The sequence below is a fragment of the Pygoscelis adeliae genome, unplaced genomic scaffold (assembly GCF_000699105.1).
Source record: "Pygoscelis adeliae isolate BGI_AS28 unplaced genomic scaffold, ASM69910v1 Scaffold101, whole genome shotgun sequence".
Taxonomy (NCBI): domain Eukaryota; kingdom Metazoa; phylum Chordata; class Aves; order Sphenisciformes; family Spheniscidae; genus Pygoscelis; species Pygoscelis adeliae.
In genome coordinates, this window is record NW_008824238.1 from 1,792,746 (window position 1) to 1,803,625 (window position 10,880).

Sequence of the window (10,880 nt, forward strand, 5' to 3'; positions counted from 1 at the left end):
CCGGACTGGCTCTTAAAACTCAGCTTAGTTCAGTGGCCAAAGCCCTCATGCCCCATGTGCTTCTTTATTTTCTTATTTCCTTTATTGGGAAAATGACTACACTATAATTTGATATTTCAAAGCCATAGTGTAACTAATCCAAAGTATTGTGGTGATCCAATAAAAGCTTCTCAACACATAAAATTGAGTGTTTGTCTCCACATGAATGATTTATGTTTTCTTTCTTGGATGGTGCCATCTTTTCTGGCTTTCCTGTCTGTATAAATTGTCACACTATTTCTGAGTAAAATGGTGAAACACAACTGGTCTGCCTCTAGGAGTGGGTTAACACTACTTCCTTCATATGTGTAAAAATTCTCATCTCATGGATTCAATATTCCTTTCCTGTAAAAGATTTTATTGCTGAATAGTTCCTATAGGGGAAATAATCTTTACTACCAGAATTTTTCAATTTCAGTATGATTTACTCTTTCAGCCTTACAATTTTACCACATCTCTGTTTCATTCTCATCCCTAAATATTTATACTTCTTTCGGTACCACTTTTTATATCCTGGCATTTATTTGGAAGAGAACAGCTACTGGAGGAAAAAAATATCGGAATATATTCCATGTTTTTTTGCCAAACAGCTCTTGAGCTGTAAAATGAAGTGTGGAGCAGGTGTGAATGAACTGCAGAAATCTTAAAGCTAGAGGGCTTCATTTTGGAAAGTGTTCAGCAATCCACTCTATTTCTAGCACAGCATTTAACCATGTGCTTAATGTTAAGCACACAAAGGAGATTTCGTTGGGTAGAGTTTGCTACCAAGCCTGGCTGAGTAGCTAAGCTGTTCATTCCTCCCATTGCACTTACTCTGTGCTTTTAACTAAGGAAAAAACAGATGAACCAAAACTAGACTTCTGGAAAACTATTTAATCAAAAAGCGATGCAGCAGCTTATTATTTTTTGTCTTCATTAACTGGTTTTCAGTAACACCACAGCATTCATGCTAGCCACATGGAGTATTTCATCCCTTGTCATTGGCTCCATGCCATCATGTAGGGCTCTCCCTGCCTTCTCTGTGGGGTTAAAACAACTGTGAGAGGCACGTGTGCTTATTTTGGCTTGTTAGGAGCTGTAGTGCTGATGTGAACTTTACCTACTAGTTTTACAGTCAATAACATGAATTCTCAAAGCTACGAAAGATCCTGAATGTCAGAATCTAAATTGGTGTGGCCAAGCAGATAGTTAAGAGACTGATACTATATGTAAATGCAAAATGTAAAGGTCATCTTTCTTCTCTACCCATCACTGGAAAAGCTAGAGACTGGGTCCAGCTTTGGACACACTTATATAGATGCAGACTAACTGGAGGCAGCTGCCAGAAGGCAAACAGGATGAATCCTAGAAAATATGAGCTGTGACAGAAGGCTGTGAGATTTATGGACAGCAGTTTTAAGGAACAATTTATCCTGGTCTCTAACGAGATGGAGGGACAAATTCCCCATCTTTAGCCTTACCATTAAAACTCACCTCTGTGAGTGTCAGAGTTTCTGTGGCTCCAAGTCCTCAGTGACTGTAATGAGGAATGGAGGCAGCATGATACCCCTTGTATGATCTTTTGCAAACAGATTGTAATCAGATATTTTAAGTGAAGACCATCCACTAGGCTTCCATAAGAACAGTCATACAGCGTGAACTGTTGTTGTATGTGAGCTTCCAGTTTATTCTCCTAGATTCTTAACAGAGAGCTGAAAACACATTTCTTACAGCTCAGAAACTGTGATGGCCTGAAAGCGACTTATGAATCTGGATTTTTTCAGTGTAGCTGCTTCGTTCCCTCCCCTTGCAGTGCAACACGGTCGCAGCAAGGCTGCCGGAGCTGCCCGCCCTGGCCTGGCTCTCGGAGGGTGGAAGCCATCCAGAGCCTTTCAAGCAGAGCTCGTCTCCTGCCCCTGAGCCACAGGCAAAGGAGTAGTTACTGCTTCTCTGAGGTTAAATGGAAATTTTTAATCTCCAAAAAAAATCAGTTTTCAGCTTTTTATTTCCTTGAGAAAAGGAAATAAACATTCACTTTGGTACAAACTGTAGTTTTTCCAGATCTGGAAACAGTAACAAAAGAAAAAACAAAGGACTGCTCACCTAGTCCTAATTTATTTATTTATCTCCTCCTTTTCTGTGACATAACCCATCTCTCTCCTCTTATCCATATGGAACTTTTAATTGCATTTATTTTTCCAGAGATTTGGGATTAAAATAACGGTAGCTTTGGGTTTTGAAATACCTAACTAAATGCAGATATGCTATTAGAAGCCTAGTATTTGGCATTTTCACTCTATACAAAGGTTACTTTAAAATGTCATGAGAGCTGGAGACTTTCCAAAACAGGAAAAGTGCAACAGAACTGATAGTGTTGAAGGCAAAAACAATAAGGCAGGTGGTACAAATCAGCACAGAAATGGAGCGCTTTGGGATACTGGTGTCCATAAAGCAATCCTTGGGGTCTCCGGGAGATCTTAAGGGGAATATGAATTATGGAGTCTCAAGGTCTTTTTTATGTCTTACTGTAAATTAGTTTTTCTTCTTTACTAAACTTTTTACATGAGCCAGATACTTATGGAAGGAACATTTAGACCGAGGTACGATGCCTGTGTCTTGAACTGTGCTTTCACATTGACAAACAAGTGCATTTGCCATTTCCCTGGCTTGTGTATGCACTTAATCTAGAAATATTGGTAGTCTGATGCTGGCATATAAACAGCATTATTTAAAGCAATCAGCTTGATCTAATGCCTACCCCAGGTAATGAAAACCTGGCTGATTTTAGAGGGCCACAGTCACACTCTTTTCCCGTCGGTCACTCTTTCTGTGAGTGGTGTAAGGCTCTGTCACACTTCATTTCGCCTGCATCTCCTGAGGCAGTGGGAAATGCCTGCATGGGGTATTCATCCCCCGGTTGCTACAGACCTGCCGGTGTTGCCCGCTTCTGCGCTGCCTGACATCTCCTGGGGCAGGAGAAGCAAGCTGGTATGACAAGAGCCCGCCTCAGAGAGCACTGAAATAAAAAAAAAAGCTGCTTCTGGACTCTGGGTACCATAGCTGTTGCCTTGGACTGGGCAGAATTTGGCAATTTATGATAGAGACCATCTCCTGGTGATGTATATCTAAACCTGGGATACTGTACCCCCCACCCTGGTCTTTTCCATGTGAAGTGGAGCAGAGAGGAGAGGCAAAGCCACTGCAAGGGAACCTTTGTCCCTGCTGATATCTTAGGTACTAACTTTAAATTTTTCTTGGCTGTTTCAGGTAAGTTCATTTTGGGGGCAACTGTATTCTTGCAAAGTGAATTCACACCCATCCAGGGGCTCAGCACGTGGCCTTTGCTGCTATTTCAGTCACGCAGAAACCTTGTCACCTATAGGGACAGTTTCACTAGACAGCAAACATACGGCTGAGCAGTTCTAGAAATGGCAAAGATTTGGGGAGGAGGATTAGGCTGTGTGATGAAGCTCAAGTGCACTTCAGAAGAAGTCCTCCAATTTATCACATTTTTTTCATAGAGAAACAACTTGTTATGCTGATAAACACTGTGCTATATAGAAATTACTCAACTGTGTTGTTTAAGACTTTATTACCTTCCCTAATTTTCATTTTGGATTAAAGATGTTCTGTTGATATCTGGGATACAAAGGAGTGAAAGGTTAGCAGCGCTGAGGGGGTAATCAGTCAGAAACAAATAGGCTGATGCCATGAAAAAATCGCCTTCAGAAATCCTGGAATTTAGATGTAATCAAGGTCTTTGTTAGGGAGGCAATTAGAGCATATCCTTGCCATTTCAACGCAAAACGTTGTGATTGGCTATTGGCCATCATGCTGCAGATGGGAAACACAAGAAAATGATGTTATTTGGACTAAAGGGCACAACAACATTGGGAATAATGCAGTCCTTGAGACACTACAGAGAGAGAAAGCTGTGTTAGACACCGTTCATACAGTATTTTCAAAGAAGACTGTGCCCTTTTTACCTTTCGAGTAGCAAATCAGTATTTTAATATACTTTTCTCAAATGTTATGAAAATTTTTAAAACTAAAATCAGGAGGAATGCGGTGATTCAGGGATTAGGAAGGGTGGGGTGAATGGATTACAGCTGCATCTATTTTCAGGTCCTCAGTGGAGTATTAATTGAAAGTATTTTAAGTATTTTTCATATTATTTGCTATAATGTGATCACAAATATTGATCATATTATTTTTGAGAAGTGTAAGGGAGGGAAAAAGGGTTTTCTATTTACTTCCAAGTGAACATGTCTACTTCCTGGCACACTCCCTTGTGGATGAGACTTCCTTAGAGGCACCTCTGTCAGCAAAAGGATCAAAAAAACCTGCGAGAATTGATCTTGTCCTTCAAGCTTATAAACACTCTCACTGTCACTTATAGCTACAGGAGGAGACATCTGTAGTGGAGCTGTGGAACATGCCGGCTAAAACACAGCCTGTATCAAGTTTGACAGAGTTTTAGGGTTTCTTTGGGAAATATGTAGATGTAATTACTGGAAAGGAGAGATATTTAATGTATCTAGCTACTGTACAATACTTATACATGCCAACAATAATCTCATTTGTCTCTCAGATCCTAGCATGAATTTCCAGAGCTGAAATCTAAAATACATACGCATGTTTCACCTGAAAGCTCTGCACATTTGATATTAAAATCCGTGAGACAGTGAAGGTAGAGCCCTCAGTTGCCTTGTACAGAGAACATCCTAGCAGAGGGTCACAGCTTTGTATGGCGTTGTGCCGCCTTCTTGTATTTTGTACCATATAGTGTTCAGAGTTTTACAGCCTACTGACTCTTACAAATTTGTACAGGCAAATTCCTTTAAAAGGAATATTAATTCCTTCACAAACCTCCTCTCTTTATGAACAGTGGAAAAATAAGACTACAAAGCAATTTGACACTATAAGACATAACATTCGAGGCCCCTAATTACCCAGCTAACACAAATGTTTTCATTTAAGTTAACAAGAGATAGAGCAGCCAGATTACGAAAGGTTAGGTGCATAAACGTCTTCACTTTCCAGATAGGATCTGAGCCCTCTGGCCAGGAGCACAGGAACCAACATTAAGGCTCTCCCTGGTGCTTCCTCTTCCTGGGGAATTTGGTGTAATCAAGAAGCATCATCACAGTTTATACTGGCTCTGCCTCCAGTTGGGCAGAGAGCATGTTGTGAAATAAAAAAGCAATCATTATAGTCTAAGCTAACAGCTTTGGAAAACTTGGGTCAGGGAAGAGGAATAATTTTAAGATTGTGTTCCTTCTCTTTTTTTTAAGAATGGGGGCCTGTCTGGACAAATAATTTCAAACCAACCTCATTTTCTTCTACACAGAGTGACAAGTCTTGTGGATGGAAGAAGAGCAGTAGTAGTCACCTCTGTTGACTTCAGTAAGGCTTTGACAGTAATCCATAAGACACGTTCACAGGCATGTTATAAATTTAGGCTAGATTAAGCTGCTGCTACAGAGAAGGGGTACAAAGTAATGCAAAAAATAGACTGTCAATGGTTCACTGTCAAAGTGGAAGGATGTATCAAGTGGACTTGTGCTGGTCCAGTCCTATTCAGTCTCCTCAGTAATAACCGGGATGTTATTTATAGACTGTACAGAGATGAGGGGAAATGCAAGCATACCGGAGGGCAGGGTTCAAATCCAAATGATCTCAACAAACTCAGGAAACAGTTTGAAACAGCCAGGGGGACATTTAAGAGGGAAAAATTCACTAGGCAATATCGGCAACAGCACAAATAGCAGATGGGGAACAAGCAAGAACTAGTGCAAACACTGGGAGTTCACAGTGGATCACAGACTGAATATGAGTGGCAAATGTGGCATTACCAAAAAAAGGCAAACTTCATACTGGGATGCATAGTCAGGAGGATAGCCAGAGAGCTGGGGTCATCCGCATGCTCTGCTTGTCACCAGTAAAGCCTCCAGGACACACGCTATCATGCCTAGTTCTGAGTAATGCAGCGCAAAATGAATGAATCAATAGAGAGAGTTCAGAGGAAAGCAATGAGGCCTAAAAAACATGCTCTAAATGGAAGCATGAAGTTACTAGGGAGAAGGGATTCAGGGAAGGGAGACTGGCCAAGGGCACAGAAGACTGTGGTGACACGCCAGATTCCTTGGATAGGTAAGATGTGCATTATATGTAGGTCTACACACACACATACATGCGCACGCACACAGAGTTATCTGTTAATACACACAGTTTTAGTCAGAGCCAGTGACACAAGACCAAGCTCCTGTGACTACTGTCATCCACCACTGAAACTGTGCAGGAGTCGATGCAGCTGGGACTAACCTCACCTCTGCAGTACCTGCTATGAGAGTCACCATTCAGTGGATCTCTCCTCAGCCACCCAAGTGCATGTGCTAATAGGACGAAAGCTCGGCACATAAAGAAAAAAAGGCAATTTGAACAAGAACTATAGCAAAAGAGTAGATTACTCAAAGCATGAACAACACTGCTGATTTCTTTCTACTACTCATATTCTCTAACTGATCTGCCATATGAAATAGATTAAAGTTGCTTGCACCTGAAATGTAAAACTAAAAGAGGGTAGATTTAGACTAAAGAAGAAATTTTTTACGCTGAGGGTGGTGAAACACTGGCACAGGTTGCCCAGAGAGGTGGTGGATGCCCCATCCCTGGAAACATTCAAGGTCAGGTTGGACGGGGCTCTGAGCAGCCTGATTTAGTTGAAGATGTCCCTGCTTATGGCAGGGGGGTTGGACTAGATGACCTTTAAAGGTCCCTTCCAATCCAAACTATTCTATGATTCTGTGAAATATATTGGCGCAATATACTCCTTTGCTCAAGGTATATAAGCAGCTGGATGCTAAACAGTTTGAGAGAAAAAAAAAAGACGATGACAAAAGAAAGAGAGAAAATCTGAAATAAGTAAAAGAAAATCTTAAATCTGTTATCATTTCAGAAATGCTGAAGTGATTGTAAAGTAGAAGACACTGTATCTCTTCAGGAAGCTGTGCTTGTCTCACCCTGTCACAGTTATGGAGAGCGTGACCAGATGGTGATTAAGTGTCATCTTCCCAAAACTTTTCTAGGATCAGTGAAGAACTGCTGTATTGTTCTTTGATACAAGTTTCAGATTATTCACAGGGGCCTGTGAAAACAGTTGAAGAATGTGCTTTTTCACTTAATTTTGACTGTACTTAACCCAGAGTTCTTCCCTGAAATCCATATAATAGCACCAGCTCTGGATTCCCAAAGCAGGGATTGCCTATGTGATACCTGTGAGCCCTTTGAGGATTGGCTCATAGGTTGAAGACTTACGTTGGACTAAAGATATTCTCAAACTCTGCATCAACAACAGCTCTTCCATCCGAAACCAGCTTGGAAACCTCCCTTGACAGTTCTTGTTGGTCAGCATAGGGGTGTCAATATGATTTATGTTTTTGATGTAAGGCTGTGCTATCAGAATGAATATCTTAAAAAATAGTTGAGGTGGTAAGGAAAATAGCCAAGATTATTTCTTGCTGCTCAGACAAATTCATAGTCACCTATGCTGTTGTCAAACACTGCTGGGTAACTACCGGATGCCCGCTGGTGGCAGAGCTCACCTAGACGGGCTGATGGGGGACTATTCCCAGGCACTGGGGGAATAAACCGTACCTGAAAAATACCCAGTATGGGTATTTTTACTTATCTCCCACTTAACCTGGAAGATGCCAATTAGTCCATTCAAAAATGGGCTAATCATCAGAGTGGTTTCAAAGAATGGTTATCAATATGTTGAAAGGCATTTTATATATAAACATATATAAAGTATATATATAACAAATATATGAAGTATATATATTTTTATATATATAAGTATGAGTGGCTCAATACATGCTGTCCGGTGCTGTGCATCGCTACAGGCGGCGGTCGCAGCTGCATTGCTTCCTCTGTGCAAGATCCTACCCAGTGCACCCACAGTACTTCACCTCTTACAGGCAGAGGTCTGGAATGTGCCCCCACTGGGATGCCTCATCCAGGAAGGCCGGGGAGGGTGGGATTTGGCAGGGGTTCCCCCAGCAGCCTGTGGCATCCTGCTCTGGCAGAAACAACGGCTTTGAATCAAAGCAATCTATTTTGCCAAAAAAACTCACCCAAAAAATGAAACCCGCCAAACAAAAAAACCCTACAGAACATTTAGATGAGTGGTCTCAAAACATAAGGGGATTAAAGCACATCTTTTCTCCTTTCTGCCTATAGCTCAAGCTTGTTCCTCCTGGCAACCCACACTGCTTGCAGCACACTGTCCCTCCATCTGTTTTTACCAGACAGACAGTCCACACTAGCTGTTCTCTGCATCTTCTCCTAACTCCTCATTTTCCATAGCTATTTAAATGATTGGTTTAACTTAATTTCCCACTAATGTACCTTCATCCCAATCAGCAGGGAGGGAAACAGAACAGGACCTGTCCCTGCTTGTGTGAATGCTGAGTGTTTCAGTCTGTGCTGGTCTGTGTGGCTGGCCATGCGTATAGGTGTATGCATAGCATGTGTGTGGGGGTGCGCGGGCACGCGTGCCTTTTGGGCAGACAAACTCAGCCTTGCTGCAGACTAAAGCTGAGGCAGCCTCACCTCTGTGGGGCTACTGAATTCAGAAACCCCAAACAGATGTCCCTGCTCTGCCTTCTGTAACTCAGCCATGCCTTTCCCTCTGTTTCCATTCCACAGTCAGGCTGTGGTTTAACAATGAGTTTTAACATGTATATTACTTGATCTGAGTCCATGTAAGTGAATTGCTGAATTTAGGTTTACTCTTCTTTTGAATCTTCACCTCTGATCTTCTTCTCAATGCAGTGTAGACTTCTCCACTTCACCCACCATAGACATCTCCATCTGAAATACCTCCCTATATAATCTGTGGAGAATGATAAGCACCTTTAGGAAACAGTTTAACTGACCTATTTCAAATGTCTTTAGGAGATGAAAAACAGCTTAGAAGTCCCTGCTTTTCTTCACTGGCTGTTAAGGAATATAAGTTATTGTCTGATACTTGATGTAACAGTTCACTGAGCTGAAGGTTTAGTAGCTCTCACCACTATTTTGGCTAACAGGTCTGCGGTTGAACTTTCTTTGGCAGCAGACCTCCAATGAGCACCCAGCTGGAGAGTGGTGGTGTGCTGGTGATGCAATGAAAACCCTCCTACATTTCTGACTGTGTGCCGGTGACACACCACGATACCCATCTGGAAAACTCAATCCACATTTTCTACACAGGATCAACTCTGTTAACATGACTGAAGATCATCGATTGAGAGGAGCAGAGAAGGTGACCTGCTTCCTTCCACTCAGATGTGAAAGCGTGGTCCTGATCACATACAGGCATACGCCGTTAAGTGTGGTGGGGTTGATTCATTTGCCCCTGCATGCATGCTGCTGCCTTGCTTCCTGCTCTTTCTATGGATTTGACAGCCTGCCCCGCTTCTTGGGCTAAGCAGTTGGGCAGTACTGATGGCTGCTTTCCAGTTGGTTTCCTATCCTAACTCGAAAGTAGCTTCAACTTCTTTGCAATTGTAGTGTTAGGAAAACGTGGGAATCTGGGGGCCTAAATGTTCCTCCTTGACTAAATGACACAATATGCTGTTGTATTGTCATAACCTAATTTGGACTCCCAGGAGACTCTCACAAATCTGACAAACACTCAAAATGCTGGAAGCAAAACTAGTTTTGAATCCTTGTTCCTCATTTGTTTCTAAAAATACTGCATTTTTTTCTACTTGCAAAATAGTAACACAAAATAGCAACAAGATTCTCAAGCTTTATTTATTAAATCAGGAAATTACTCAGTACTCTCCCGAGCAGTCTTCGCTTTTTCTTCCCCTTCTCTTGGTAAGTCTGCAGAGAGTACTTTCAGCAGATGGGGAAAGGGTGAAACATAGAGAGGATGTTAGAGTTCAACAACAGCATGCCGCTTATGTCCCAGAGAAAAGGGGGACATCACCTCTGGGACTTGAGCTGAGCATCCACATTATGATAACATGGTGGAACATTCAGATCCAAAGCCAGGCAATGGGAATGTGACCAGCGTCACTCCCAGGTGTGGTGCAAGGATGGACCACAGCCAAGAGGAAGGGAACTCTTTTTTCAGTAGCAGAAAATTCTCCAAGCACCATCTGGATCTGAATAGAAGTACTCGTTAAAGGAAATAACTTATAAATGATGACACGATCCTTTGTGATTTACATGCCTTTCCACACACATCCTTCTCATAACACACAAACACGCACACACACACACAGAGTGGATGTACTCCTTCTGCTTACAAACAAGTTCATAGGCTATACCTTTTTTTAATCTTGCAAATTTATGAGAAGTCTCTCAAGCTGTGAGGAAGAGAGAACATGGCCAAAAGACACAAAAACTGAGGTATTCCCTTTAGCATCTAAATGTGAGGTAGGAAGAGAGGATAAGTTTGCTTTCCTTAGTTAACCCAAGCAATCCATTAGCTTAAAATTCAATAATTAGTGTGATTGACTCCTCTGCAATAATTTATGAGGAAGAGTTGAATCTGAAGGCATAGCAAGAGTACATCACTACACATCTTTAGCCTTTCCTTCTGATGCTTCTGTATGACATCTGCCTAGTCTTTGGTCTTACAAAAAGCCTATAGAGTCTCATAAAATTGAGGTCAGTAAGATCCTCTGGAAAAGTAAAAAAACTCAACAGGATTTATTGTTAATCGTTATAACTTACAATATTAATTGAAACAAACCTGTTTATTTATTTTTTTTTTTTTTATATATTAGTCCATAGACTGTAAGACAGCTCTTCACCCCTTCTGGAACTTTGTCTACAACTTCTATAGGAAAGACATTTTTCTCTAT

General features: G+C 41.5%; 1 protein-coding gene across 1 annotated transcript in view; it reads left to right on the forward strand.

Moving 5' to 3' along the window:
• Positions 1 to 10,880, forward strand: part of PMP2 (peripheral myelin protein 2) — a 53,268-nt gene that overhangs the window by 3,905 nt on the left and 38,483 nt on the right. The window lies entirely within an intron of this gene.